We start from the raw sequence: 16,638 nt of genomic DNA, 5'->3' as shown, positions 1-16,638 counted from the left end.
TTTATATTCACCCAAATGTATTGTAAAGACGTGTTTTAGATGTAAAATTATGTGAACTTAACGATAAAAATCTAAAAAGGTATGATTAGTTCAATACAAATGACTTTAAACGATATTTAGCGGAATTATCACCTGTAATTCAAAATTTTTTACGACCTTTTATATTCACCCAAATGTATTGTAAATGCGTGTTTTAGATGTAAAATAATGTGAACTTAACGTTAAAAATATAAAAAGTATGATTAGTTCAATACAAATGACTTTAATCGATATTTAGCGAAATTATCACCATTTTTTACCAAATTTTTTCCCAAATTTTTTTTCTATTTATTGTATTCACCTAAATGTATTGTAAACACGTGTTTTAGATGTAAAATAATGTGAACTTAACGTTAAAAATATAAAAAGTATGATTAGTTTAATAGAAATGACTTAGGACGATATTTAGCGGATTCATCACCTGTATTTCAAAATTTTTTTACGACCTTTTATATTCACCCAAATGTATTGTAAAGACGTGTTTTAGATGTAAAATAATGTGAACTTAACGTTAAAAATATAAAAAGTATGATTAGTTTAATAGAAATGACTTAGGACGATATTTAGCGGATTCATCACCTGTAATTCAAAATTTTTTTACGACCTTTTATATTCACCCAAATGTATTGTAAATGCGTGTTTTAGATGTAATATAATGTGAACTTAACGTTAAAAATATAAAAAGTATGATTAGTTCAATACAAATGACTTTAATCGATATTTAGCGAAATTATCACCATTTTTTACCAAATTTTTTCCCAAATTTTTTTTCTATTTATTGTATTCACCCAAATGTATTGTAAACACGTGTTTTAGATGTAAAATAATGTGAACTTAACGTTAAAAATATAAAAAGTATGATTAGTTTAATAGAAATGACTTAGGACGATATTTAGCGGATTCATCACCTGTAATTCAAAATTTTTTTACGACCTTTTATATTCACCCAAATGTATTATAAAGACGTTTTTTAGATGTAAAATTATGTGAACGTAACGATAAAAATATAAAAAGTATGATTAGTTTAATAGAAATGACTTAGGACGATATTTAGCGGATTCATCACCTGTATTTCAAAATTTTTTTACGAACTTTTATATTCACCCAAATGTATTATAAAGACGTGTTTTAGATGTAAAATTATGTGAACGTAACGATAAAAATATAAAAAGTATGATTAGTTCAATACAAATGACTTTAAACGATATTTAGCGGAATTATCTCCATTTTTTACCCAATTTTTTCCCAAATTTTTTTTCTATTTTTTGTATTCACCCAAATGTATTGTAAATGCGTGTTTTAGATGTAAAATAATGTGAAATTAACGTTAAAACTATAAAAAGTATGATTAGTTCAATACAAATGACTTTAATCGATATTTAGCGAAATTATCACCATTTTTTACCAAATTTTTTCCCAAATTTTTTTTCTATTTATTGTATTCACCCAAATGTATTGTAAACACGTGTTTTAGATGTAAAATAATGTGAACTTAACGTTAAAAATATAAATAGTATGATTAGTTTAATAGAAATGACTTAAGACGATATTTAGCGGATTCATCACCTGTATTTCAAAATTTTTTTACGACCTTTTATATTCACCCAAATGTATTGTAAAGACGTGTTTTAGATGTAAAATTATGTGAACTTAACGATAAAAATATAAAAAGTATGATTAGTTCAATACAAATGACTTTAAACGATATTTAGCGGAATTATCACCATTTTTTACCCAATTTTTTCCCAAATTTTTTTTCTATTTTTTGTATTCACCCAAATGTATTGTAAATACGTGTTTTAGATGTAAAATAATGTGAACTTAACGTTAAAAATATAAAAAGTATGATTAGTTTAATAGAAATGACTTAGGACGATATTTAGCGGATTCATCACCTGTATTTCAAAATTTTTTTACGACCTTTTATATTCACCCAAATGTATTATAAAGACGTGTTTTAGATGTAAAATTATGTGAACGTAACGATAAAAATATAAAAAGTATGATTAGTTCAATACAAATGACTTTAAACGATATTTAGCGGAATTATCACCATTTTTTACCCGATTTTTCCCAAATTTTTTTTCTATTTTTTTATTCACCCAAATGTATTGTAAATACGTGTTTTAGATGTAAAATAATGTGAACTTAACGTTAAAAATATAAAAAGATATGATTAGTTCAATACAAATGACTTTAAACGATATTTAGCGGAATTATCACCTGTATTTCAAAATTTTTTTACGACCTTTTATATTCACCCAAATGTATTGTAAAGACGTGTTTTAAATGTAAAATAATGTGAACGTAACGATAAAAATATAAAAAGTATGATTAGTTCAATACAAATGACTTTAAACGATATTTAGCGGAATTATCTCCATTTTTTACCCAATTTTTTCCCAAATTTTTTTTCTATTTATTGTATTCACCCAAATGTATTGTAAACACGTGTTTTAGATGTAAAATAATGTGAACTTAACGTTAAAAATATAAAAAGTATGATTAGTTTAATAGAAATGACTTAGGACGATATTTAGCGGATTCATCACCTGTATTTCAAAATTTTTTTACGACCTTTTATATTCACCCAAATGTATTATAAAGACGTGTTTTAGATGTAAAATTATGTGAACGTAACGATAAAAATATAAAAAGTATGATTAGTTCAATACAAATGACTTTAAACGATATTTAGCGGAATTATCACCTGTATTTCAAAATTTTTACGACCTTTTATATTCACCCAAATGTATTGTAAAGACGTGTTTTAGATGTAAAATAATGTGAACTTAACGATAAAAATATAAAAAGTATGATTAGTTCAATACAAATGACTTTAAACGATATTTAGCGGAATTATCACCATTTTTTACCCAATTTTTTCCCAAATTTTTTTTCTATTTTTTGTATTCACCCAAATGTATTGTAAATACGTGTTTTAGATGTAAAATAATGTGAATTTAACGTTAAAAATATAAAAAGTATGATTAGTTTAATAGAAATGACTTAAGACGATATTTAGCGGATTCATCACCTGTATTTCAAAATTTTTTTACGACCTTTTATATTCACCCAAATGTATTGTAAAGACGTGTTTTAGATGTAAAATAATGTGAACTTAACGTTAAAAATATAAAAAGTATGATTAGTTTAATAGAAATGACTTAGGACGATATTTAGCGGATTCATCACCTGTATTTCAAAATTTTTTTACGACCTTTTATATTCACCCAAATGTATTGTAAAGACGTGTTTTAGATGTAAAATTATGTGAACTTAACGATAAAAATATAAAAAGGTATGATTAGTTCAATACAAATGACTTTAAACGATATTTAGCGGAATTATCACCTGTATTTCAAAATTTTTTTACGACCTTTTATATTCACCCAAATGTATTGTAAATGCGTGTTTTAGATGTAAAATAATGTGAACTTAACGTTAAAAATATAAAAAGTATGATTAGTTCAATACAAATGACTTTAATCGATATTTAGCGAAATTATCACCATTTTTTACCAAATTTTTTCCCAAATTTTTTTTCTATTTATTGTATTCACCCAAATGTATTGTAAACACGTGTTTTAGATGTAAAATAATGTGAATTTAACGTTAAAAATATAAAAAGTATTATTAGTTTAATAGAAATGACTTAAGACGATATTTAGCGGATTCATCACCTGTATTTCAAAATTTTTTTACGACCTTTTATATTCACCCAAATGTATTGTAAAGACGTGTTTTAGATGTAAAATAATGTGAACTTAACGTTATAAATATAAAAAGTATGATTAGTTTAATAGAAATGACTTAGGACGATATTTAGCGGATTCATCACCTGTATTTCAAAATTTTTTTACGACCTTTTATATTCACCCAAATGTATTGTAAAGACGTGTTTTAGATGTAAAATTATGTGAACTTAACGATAAAAATATAAAAAGGTATGATTAGTTCAATACAAATGACTTTAAACGATATTTAGCGGAATTATCACCTGTATTTCAAAATTTTTTTACGACCTTTTATATTCACCCAAATGTATTGTAAATGCGTGTTTTAGATGTAAAATAATGTGAACTTAACGTTAAAAATATAAAAAGTATGATTAGTTCAATACAAATGACTTTAATCGATATTTAGCGAAATTATCACCATTTTTTACCAAATTTTTTCCCAAATTTTTTTCTATTTATTGTATTCACCCAAATGTATTGTAAACACGTGTTTTAGATGTAAAATAATGTGAACTTAACGTTAAAAATATAAAAAGTATGATTAGTTTAATAGAAATGACTTAGGACGATATTTAGCGGATTCATCACCTGTATTTCAAAATTTTTTTACGACCTTTTATATTCACCCAAATGTATTATAAAGACGTGTTTTAGATATAAAATTATGTGAACGTAACGATAAAAATATAAAAAGTATGATTAGTGCAATACAAATGACTTTAAACGATATTTAGCGGAATTATCTCCATTTTTTACCCAATTTTTTCCCAAATTTTTTTTCTATTTTTTGTATTCACCCAAATGTATTGTAAATGCGTGTTTTAGATGTAAAATAATGTGAACTTAACGTTAAAAATATAAAAAGTATGATTAGTTCAATACAAATGACTTTAATCGATATTTAGCGAAATTATCACCATTTTTTACCAAATTTTTTCCCAAATTTTTTTTCTATTTATTGTATTCACCCAAATGTATTGTAAACACGTGTTTTAGATGTAAAATAATGTGAACTTAACGTTAAAAATATAAAAAGTATGATTAGTTTAATAGAAATGACTTAGGACGATATTTAGCGGATTCATCACCTGTATTTCAAAATTTTTTTACGACCTTTTATATTCACCCAAATGTATTATAAAGACGTGTTTTAGATGTAAAATTATGTGAACGTAACGATAAAAATATAAAAAGTATGATTAGTTCAATACAAATGACTTTAAACGATATTTAGCGGAATTATCTCCATTTTTTACCCAATTTTTTCCCAAATTTTTTTTCTATTTTTTGTATTCACCCAAATGTATTGTAAATGCGTGTTTTAGATGTAAAATAATGTGAACTTAACGTTAAAACTATAAAAAGTATGATTAGTTCAATACAAATGACTTTAAACGATATTTAGCGGAATTATCACCTGTATTTCAAAATTTTTTTACGACCTTTTATATTCACCCAAATGTATTGTAAAGACGTGTTTTAAATGTAAAATAATGTGAACTTAACGTTAAAAATATAAAAAGTATGATTAGTTTAATAGAAATGACTTAGGACGATATTTAGCGGATTCATCACCTGTATTTCAAAATTTTTTTACGACCTTTTATATTCACCCAAATGTATTGTAAAGACGTGTTTTAGATGTAAAATTATGTGAACTTAACGATAAAAATATAAAAAGGTATGATTAGTTCAATACAAATGACTTTAATCGATATTTAGCGAAATTATCACCATTTTTTACCAAATTTTTTCCCAAATTTTTTTTCTATTTATTGTATTCACCCAAATGTATTGTAAACACGTGTTTTAGATGTAAAATAATGTGAACTTAACGTTAAAAATATAAAAAGTATGATTAGTTTAATAGAAATGACTTAGGACGATATTTAGCGGAATTATCTCCATTTTTTACCCAATTTTTTCCCAAATTTTTTTTCTATTTTTTGTATTCACCCAAATGTATTGTAAATGCGTGTTTTAGATGTAAAATAATGTGAACTTAACGTTAAAACTATAAAAAGTATGATTAGTTCAATACAAATGACTTTAATCGATATTTAGCGAAATTATCACCATTTTTTACCAAATTTTTTCCCAAATTTTTTCCCAAATTTTTTTTCTATTTATTGTATTCACCCAAATGTATTGTAAACACGTGTTTTAGATGTAAAATAATGTGAACTTAACGTTAAAAATATAAATAGTATGATTAGTTTAATAGAAATGACTTAAGACGATATTTAGCGGATTCATCACCTGTATTTCAAAATTTTTTTACGACCTTTTATATTCACCCAAATGTATTGTAAAGACGTGTTTTAGATGTAAAATTATGTGAACTTAACGATAAAAATATAAAAAGTATGATTAGTTCAATACAAATGACTTTAAACGATATTTAGCGGAATTATCACCATTTTTTACCCAATTTTTTCCCAAATTTTTTTTCTATTTTTTGTATTCACCCAAATGTATTGTAAATACGTGTTTTAGATGTAAAATAATGTGAACTTAACGTTAAAAATATAAAAAGTATGGTTAGTTTAATAGAAATGACTTAGGACGATATTTAGCGGATTCATCACCTGTATTTCAAAATTTTTTTACGACCTTTTATATTCACCCAAATGTATTATAATGACGTGTTTTAGATGTAAAATTATGTGAACGTAACGATAAAAATATAAAAAGTATGATTAGTTTAATAGAAATGACTTAGGACGATATTTAGCGGATTCATCACCTGTATTTCAAAATTTTTTTACGACCTTTTATATTCACCCAAATGTATTATAAAGACGTGTTTTAGATGTAAAATTATGTGAACGTAACGATAAAAATATAAAAAGTATGATTAGTTCAATACAAATGACTTTAAACGATATTTAGCGGAATTATCTCCATTTTTTACCCAATTTTTTCCCAAATTTTTTTTCTATTTTTTGTATTCACCCAAATGTATTGTAAATGCGTGTTTTAGATGTAAAATAATGTGAACTTAACGTTAAAAATATAAAAAGTATGATTAGTTCAATACAAATGACTTTAATCGATATTTAGCGAAATTATCACCATTTTTTACCAAATTTTTTCCCAAATTTTTTTTCTATTTATTGTATTCACCCAAATGTATTGTAAACACGTGTTTTAGATGTAAAATAATGTGAACTTAACGTTAAAAATATAAAAAGTATGATTAGTTTAATAGAAATGACTTAGGACGATATTTAGCGGATTCATCACCTGTATTTCAAAATTTTTTTACGACCTTTTATATTCACCCAAATGTATTATAAAGACGTGTTTTAGATGTAAAATTATGTGAACGTAACGATAAAAATATAAAAAGTATGATTAGTTCAATACAAATGACTTTAAACGATATTTAGCGGAATTATCTCCATTTTTTACCCAATTTTTTCCCAAATTTTTTTTCTATTTTTTGTATTCACCCAAATGTATTGTAAATGCGTGTTTTAGATGTAAAATAATGTGAACTTAACGTTAAAACTATAAAAAGTATGATTAGTTCAATACAAATGACTTTAAACGATATTTAGCGGAATTATCACCTGTATTTCAAAATTTTTTTACGACCTTTTATATTCACCCAAATGTATTGTAAAGACGTGTTTTAAATGTAAAATAATGTGAACTTAACGTTAAAAATATAAAAAGTATGATTAGTTTAATAGAAATGACTTAGGACGATATTTAGCGGATTCATCACCTGTATTTCAAAATTTTTTACGACCTTTTATATTCACCCAAATGTATTGTTAAGACGTGTTTTAGATGTAAAATTATGTGAACTTAACGATAAAAATATAAAAAGGTATGATTAGTTCAATACAAATGACTTTAAACGATATTTAGCGGAATTATCACCTGTATTTCAAAATTTTTACGACCTTTTATATTCACCCAAATGTATTGTATAGACGTGTTTTAGATGTAAAATAATGTGAACTTAACGATAAAAATATAAAAAGTATGATTAGTTCAATACAAATGACTTTAAACGATATTTAGCGGAATTATCACCATTTTTTACCCAATTTTTTCCCAAATTTTTTTTCTATTTTTTGTATTCACCCAAATGTATTGTAAATACGTGTTTTAGATGTAAAATAATGTGAATTTAACGTTAAAAATATAAAAAGTATGATTAGTTTAATAGAAATGACTTAAGACGATATTTAGCGGATTCATCACCTGTATTTCAAAATTTTTTTACGACCTTTTATATTCACCCAAATGTATTGTAAAGACGTGTTTTAGATGTAAAATAATGTGAACTTAACGTTAAAAATATAAAAAGTATGATTAGTTTAATAGAAATGACTTAGGACGATATTTAGCGGATTCATCACCTGTATTTCAAAATTTTTTTACGACCTTTTATATTCACCCAAATGTATTGTAAAGACGTGTTTTAGATGTAAAATTATGTGAACTTAACGATAAAAATATAAAAAGGTATGATTAGTTCAATACAAATGACTTTAAACGATATTTAGCGGAATTATCACCTGTATTTCAAAATTTTTTTACGACCTTTTATATTCACCCAAATGTATTGTAAAGACGTGTTTTAGATGTAAAATTATGTGAACTTAACGATAAAAATATAAAAAGTATGATTAGTTCAATACAAATGACTTTAAACGATATTTAGCGGAATTATCACCATTTTTTACCCAATTTTTTCCCAAATTTTTTTTCTATTTTTTGTATTCACCCAAATGTATTGTAAACACGTGTTTTAGATGTAAAATAATGTGAACTTAACGTTAAAACTATAAAAAGTATGATTAGTTCAATACAAATGACTTTAATCGATATTTAGCGAAATTATCACCATTTTTTACCAAATTTTTTCCCAAATTTTTTTTCTATTTATTGTATTCACCCAAATGTATTGTAAACACGTGTTTTAGATGTAAAATAATGTGAACTTAACGTTAAAAATATAAATAGTATGATTAGTTTAATAGAAATGACTTAAGACGATATTTAGCGGATTCATCACCTGTATTTCAAAATTTTTTTACGACCTTTTATATTCACCCAAATGTATTATAAAGACGTGTTTTAGATATAAAATTATGTGAACGTAACGATAAAAATATAAAAAGTATGATTAGTTCAATACAAATGACTTTAAACGATATTTAGCGGAATTATCTCCATTTTTAACCCAATTTTTTCCCAAATTTTTTTTCTATTTTTTGTATTCACCCAAATGTATTGTAAATGCGTGTTTTAGATGTAAAATAATGTGAACTTAACGTTAAAAATATAAAAAGTATGATTAGTTCAATACAAATGACTTTAATCGATATTTAGCGAAATTATCACCATTTTTTACCAAATTTTTTCCCAAATTTTTTTTCTATTTATTGTATTCACCCAAATGTATTGTAAACACGTGTTTTAGATGTAAAATAATGTGAACTTAACGTTAAAAATATAAAAAGTATGATTAGTTTAATAAAAATGACTTAGGACGATATTTAGCGGATTCATCACCTGTATTTCAAAATTTTTTTACGACCTTTTATATTCACCCAAATGTATTATAAAGACGTGTTTTAGATGTAAAATTATGTGAACGTAACGATAAAAATATAAAAAGTATGATTAGTTCAATACAAATGACTTTAAACGATATTTAGCGGAATTATCTCCATTTTTTACCCAATTTTTTCCCAAATTTTTTTTCTATTTTTTGTATTCACCCAAATGTATTGTAAATGCGTGTTTTAGATGTAAAATAATGTGAACTTAACGTTAAAACTATAAAAAGTATGATTAGTTCAATACAAATGACTTTAAACGATATTTAGCGGAATTATCACCTGTATTTCAAAATTTTTTTACGACCTTTTATATTCACCCAAATGTATTGTAAAGACGTGTTTTAAATGTAAAATAATGTGAACTTAACGTTAAAAATATAAAAAGTATGATTAGTTTAATAGAAATGACTTAGGACGATATTTAGCGGATTCATCACCTGTATTTCAAAATTTTTTTACGACCTTTTATATTCACCCAAATGTATTGTAAAGACGTGTTTTAGATGTAAAATTATGTGAACTTAACGATAAAAATATAAAAAGGTATGATTAGTTCAATACAAATGACTTTAATCGATATTTAGCGAAATTATCACCATTTTTTACCAAATTTTTTCCCAAATTTTTTTTCTATTTATTGTATTCACCCAAATGTATTGTAAACACGTGTTTTAGATGTAAAATAATGTGAACTTAACGTTAAAAATATAAAAAGTATGATTAGTTTAATAGAAATGACTTAGGACGATATTTAGCGGAATTATCTCCATTTTTTACCCAATTTTTTCCCAAATTTTTTTTCTATTTTTTGTATTCACCCAAATGTATTGTAAATGCGTGTTTTAGATGTAAAATAATGTGAACTTAACGTTAAAACTATAAAAAGTATGATTAGTTCAATACAAATGACTTTAATCGATATTTAGCGAAATTATCACCATTTTTTACCAAATTTTTTCCCAAATTTTTTCCCAAATTTTTTTTCTATTTATTGTATTCACCCAAATGTATTGTAAACACGTGTTTTAGATGTAAAATAATGTGAACTTAACGTTAAAAATATAAATAGTATGATTAGTTTAATAGAAATGACTTAAGACGATATTTAGCGGATTCATCACCTGTATTTCAAAATTTTTTTACGACCTTTTATATTCATCCAAATGTATTGTAAAGACGTGTTTTAGATGTAAAATTATGTGAACTTAACGATAAAAATATAAAAAGTATGATTAGTTCAATACAAATGACTTTAAACGATATTTAGCGGAATTATCACCATTTTTTACCCAATTTTTTCCCAAATTTTTTTTCTATTTTTTGTATTCACCCAAATGTATTGTAAATACGTGTTTTAGATGTAAAATAATGTGAACTTAACGTTAAAAATATAAAAAGTATGGTTAGTTTAATAGAAATGACTTAGGACGATATTTAGCGGATTCATCACCTGTATTTCAAAATTTTTTTACGACCTTTTATATTCACCCAAATGTATTATAAAGACGTGTTTTAGATGTAAAATTATGTGAACGTAACGATAAAAATATAAAAAGTATGATTAGTTTAATAGAAATGACTTAAGACGATATTTAGCGGATTCATCACCTGTATTTCAAAATTTTTTTACGACCTTTTATATTCACCCAAATGTATTGTAAAGACGTGTTTTAGATGTTAAACTATGTGAACTTAACGATAAAAATATAAAAAGTATGATTAGTTCAATACAAATGACTTTAAACGATATTTAGCGGAATTATCACCATTATTTACCAAATTTTTTCCCAAATTTCTTTTCTATTTTTTGTATTCACCCAAATGTATTGTAAACACGTGTTTTAGATGTAAAATAATGTGAACTTAACGTTAAAAATATAAAAAGTATGATTAGTTTAATAAAAATGACTTAGGACGATATTTAGCGGATTCATCACCTGTATTTCAAAATTTTTTTACGACCTTTTATATTCACCCAAATGTATTATAAAGACGTGTTTTAGATGTAAAATTATGTGAACGTAACGATAAAAATATAAAAAGTATGATTAGTTCAATACAAATGACTTTAAACGATATTTAGCGGAATTATCTCCATTTTTTACCCAATTTTTTCCCAAATTTTTTTTCTATTTTTTGTATTCACCCAAATGTATTGTAAATGCGTGTTTTAGATGTAAAATAATGTGAACTTAACGTTAAAACTATAAAAAGTATGATTAGTTCAATACAAATGACTTTAAACGATATTTAGCGGAATTATCACCTGTATTTCAAAATTTTTTTACGACCTTTTATATTCACCCAAATGTATTGTAAAGACGTGTTTTAAATGTAAAATAATGTGAACTTAACGTTAAAAATATAAAAAGTATGATTAGTTTAATAGAAATGACTTAGGACGATATTTAGCGGATTCATCACCTGTATTTCAAAATTTTTTTACGACCTTTTATATTCACCCAAATGTATTGTAAAGACGTGTTTTAGATGTAAAATTATGTGAACTTAACGATAAAAATATAAAAAGGTATGATTAGTTCAATACAAATGACTTTAATCGATATTTAGCGAAATTATCACCATTTTTTACCAAATTTTTTCCCAAATTTTTTTTCTATTTATTGTATTCACCCAAATGTATTGTAAACACGTGTTTTAGATGTAAAATAATGTGAACTTAACGTTAAAAATATAAAAAGTATGATTAGTTTAATAGAAATGACTTAGGACGATATTTAGCGGAATTATCTCCATTTTTTACCCAATTTTTTCCCAAATTTTTTTTCTATTTTTTGTATTCACCCAAATGTATTGTAAATGCGTGTTTTAGATGTAAAATAATGTGAACTTAACGTTAAAACTATAAAAAGTATGATTAGTTCAATACAAATGACTTTAATCGATATTTAGCGAAATTATCACCATTTTTTACCAAATTTTTTCCCAAATTTTTTCCCAAATTTTTTTTCTATTTATTGTATTCACCCAAATGTATTGTAAACACGTGTTTTAGATGTAAAATAATGTGAACTTAACGTTAAAAATATAAATAGTATGATTAGTTTAATAGAAATGACTTAAGACGATATTTAGCGGATTCATCACCTGTATTTCAAAATTTTTTTACGACCTTTTATATTCACCCAAATGTATTGTAAAGACGTGTTTTAGATGTAAAATTATGTGAACTTAACGATAAAAATATAAAAAGTATGATTAGTTCAATACAAATGACTTTAAACGATATTTAGCGGAATTATCACCATTTTTTACCCAATTTTTTCCCAAATTTTTTTTCTATTTTTTGTATTCACCCAAATGTATTGTAAATACGTGTTTTAGATGTAAAATAATGTGAACTTAACGTTAAAAATATAAAAAGTATGGTTAGTTTAATAGAAATGACTTAGGACGATATTTAGCGGATTCATCACCTGTATTTCAAAATTTTTTTACGACCTTTTATATTCACCCAAATGTATTATAAAGACGTGTTTTAGATGTAAAATTATGTGAACGTAACGATAAAAATATAAAAAGTATGATTAGTTTAATAGAAATGACTTAAGACGATATTTAGCGGATTCATCACCTGTATTTCAAAATTTTTTTACGACCTTTTATATTCACCCAAATGTATTGTAAAGACGTGTTTTAGATGTTAAACTATGTGAACTTAACGATAAAAATATAAAAAGTATGATTAGTTCAATACAAATGACTTTAAACGATATTTAGCGGAATTATCACCATTATTTACCAAATTTTTTCCCAAATTTCTTTTCTATTTTTTGTATTCACCCAAATGTATTGTAAACACGTGTTTTAGATGTAAAATAATGTGAACTTAACGTTAAAAATATAAAAAGTATGATTAGTTTAATAGAAATGACTTAGGACGATATTTAGCGGATTCATCACCTGTATTTCAAAATTTTTTTACGACCTTTTATATTCACCCAAATGTATTATAAAGACGTGTTTTAGATGTAAAATTATGTGAACGTAACGATAAAAATATAAAAAGTATGATTAGTTCAATACAAATGACTTTAAACGATATTTAGCGGAATTATCTCCATTTTTTACCCAATTTTTTCCCAAATTTTTTTTCTATTTTTTGTATTCACCCAAATGTATTGTAAATGCGTGTTTTAGATGTAAAATAATGTGAACTTAACGTTAAAACTATAAAAAGTATGATTAGTTCAATACAAATGACTTTAAACGATATTTAGCGGAATTATCACCTGTATTTCAAAATTTTTTTACGACCTTTTATATTCACCCAAATGTATTGTAAAGACGTGTTTTAAATGTAAAATAATGTGAACTTAACGTTAAAAATATAAAAAGTATGATTAGTTTAATAGAAATGACTTAGGACGATATTTAGCGGATTCATCACCTGTATTTCAAAATTTTTTTACGACCTTTTATATTCACCCAAATGTATTGTAAAGACGTGTTTTAGATGTAAAATTATGTGAACTTAACGATAAAAATATAAAAAGGTATGATTAGTTCAATACAAATGACTTTAAACGATATTTAGCGGAATTATCACCTGTATTTCAAAATTTTTACGACCTTTTATATTCACCCAAATGTATTGTATAGACGTGTTTTAGATGTAAAATAATGTGAACTTAACGATAAAAATATAAAAAGTATGATTAGTTCAATACAAATGACTTTAAACGATATTTAGCGGAATTATCACCATTTTTTACCCAATTTTTTCCCAAATTTTTTTTCTATTTTTTGTATTCACCCAAATGTATTGTAAATACGTGTTTTAGATGTAAAATAATGTGAATTTAACGTTAAAAATATAAAAAGTATGATTAGTTTAATAGAAATGACTTAAGACGATATTTAGCGGATTCATCACCTGTATTTCAAAATTTTTTTACGACCTTTTATATTCACCCAAATGTATTGTAAAGACGTGTTTTAAATGTAAAATAATGTGAACTTAACGTTAAAAATATAAAAAGTATGATTAGTTTAATAGAAATGACTTAGGACGATATTTAGCGGATTCATCACCTGTATTTCAAAATTTTTTTACGACCTTTTATATTCACCCAAATGTATTGTAAAGACGTGTTTTAGATGTAAAATTATGTGAACTTAACGATAAAAATATAAAAAGGTATGATTAGTTCAATACAAATGACTTTAAACGATATTTAGCGGAATTATCACCTGTATTTCAAAATTTTTACGACCTTTTATATTCACCCAAATGTATTGTATAGACGTGTTTTAGATGTAAAATAATGTGAACTTAACGATAAAAATATAAAAAGTATGATTAGTTCAATACAAATGACTTTAAACGATATTTAGCGGAATTATCACCATTTTTTACCCAATTTTTTCCCAAATTTTTTTTCTATTTTTTGTATTCACCCAAATGTATTGTAAATACGTGTTTTAGATGTAAAATAATGTGAATTTAACGTTAAAAATATAAAAAGTATGATTAGTTTAATAGAAATGACTTAAGACGATATTTAGCGGATTCATCACCTGTATTTCAAAATTTTTTTACGACCTTTTATATTCACCCAAATGTATTGTAAACACGTGTTTTAGATGTAAAATAATGTGAACTTAACGTTAAAAATATAAAAAGTATGATTAGTTTAATAGAAATGACTTAGGACGATATTTAGCGGATTCATCACCTGTATTTCAAAATTTTTTTACGACCTTTTATATTCACCCAAATGTATTGTAAAGACGTGTTTTAGATGTAAAATTATGTGAACTTAACGATAAAAATATAAAAAGGTATGATTAGTTCAATACAAATGACTTTAAACGATATTTAGCGGAATTATCACCTGTATTTCAAAATTTTTTTACGACCTTTTATATTCACCCAAATGTATTGTAAATGCGTGTTTTAGATGTAAAATAATGTGAACTTAACGTTAAAAATATAAAAAGTATGATTAGTTCAATACAAATGACTTTAATCGATATTTAGCGAAATTATCACCATTTTTTACCAAATTTTTTCCCAAATTTTTTTTCTATTTATTGTATTCACCCAAATGTATTGTAAACACGTGTTTTAGATGTAAAATAATGTGAACTTAACGTTAAAAATATAAAAAGTATGATTAGTTTAATAGAAATTACTTAAGACCATATTTAGCGGATTAATCACCTGTATTTCAAAATTTTTTTACGACCTTTTATATTCACCCAAATGTATTATAAAGACGTGTTTTAGATGTAAAATTATGTGAACGTAACGATAAAAATATAAAAAGTATGATTAGTTCAATACAAATGACTTTAAACGATATTTAGCGGAATTATCTCCATTTTTTACCCAATTTTTTCCCAAATTTTTTTTCTATTTTTTGTATTCACCCAAATTGTATTGTAAATGCGTGTTTTAGATGTAAAATAATGTGAACTTAACGTTAAAACTATAAAAAGTATGATTAGTTCAATACAAATGACTTTAATCGATATTTAGCGAAATTATCACCATTTTTTACCAAATTTTTTCCCAAATTTTTTTTCTATTTATTGTATTCACCCAAATGTATTGTAAACACGTGTTTTAGATGTAAAATAATGTGAACTTAACGTTAAAAATATAAATAGTATGATTAGTTTAATAGAAATGACTTAAGACGATATTTAGCGGATTCATCACCTGTATTTCAAAATTTTTTTACGACCTTTTATATTCACCCAAATGTATTGTAAAGACGTGTTTTAGATGTAAAATTATGTGAACTTAACGATAAAAATATAAAAAGTATGATTAGTTCAATACAAATGACTTTAAACGATATTTAGCGGAATTATCACCATTTTTTACCCAATTTTTTCCCAAATTTTTTTTCTATTTTTTTATTCACCCAAATGTATTGTAAATACGTGTTTTAGATGTAAAATAATGTGAACTTAACGTTAAAAATATAAAAAGTATGATTAGTTCAATACAAATGACTTTAATCGATATTTAGCGAAATTATCACCATTTTTTACCAAATTTTTTCCCAAATTTTTTTTCTATTTTTTTATTCACCCAAATGTATTGTAAAGACGTGTTTTAGATGTAAAATAATGTGAACTTAACGTTAAAAATATAAAAAGTATGATTAGTTTAATAGAAATGACTTAGGACGATATTTAGCGGATTCATCACCTGTATTTCAAAATTTTTTTACGACCTTTTATATTCACCCAAATGTATTGTAAAGACGTGTTTTAGATGTAAAATTATGTGAACTTAA

The sequence above is a fragment of the Diuraphis noxia genome, unplaced genomic scaffold, assembly GCF_037042655.1.
Source record: "Diuraphis noxia isolate RWA-SAM2 unplaced genomic scaffold, SU_Dnox_SAM2 contig0006, whole genome shotgun sequence".
NCBI classification, from domain to species: domain Eukaryota; kingdom Metazoa; phylum Arthropoda; class Insecta; order Hemiptera; family Aphididae; genus Diuraphis; species Diuraphis noxia.
Note: the sequence above shows the minus strand (reverse complement) of the source record.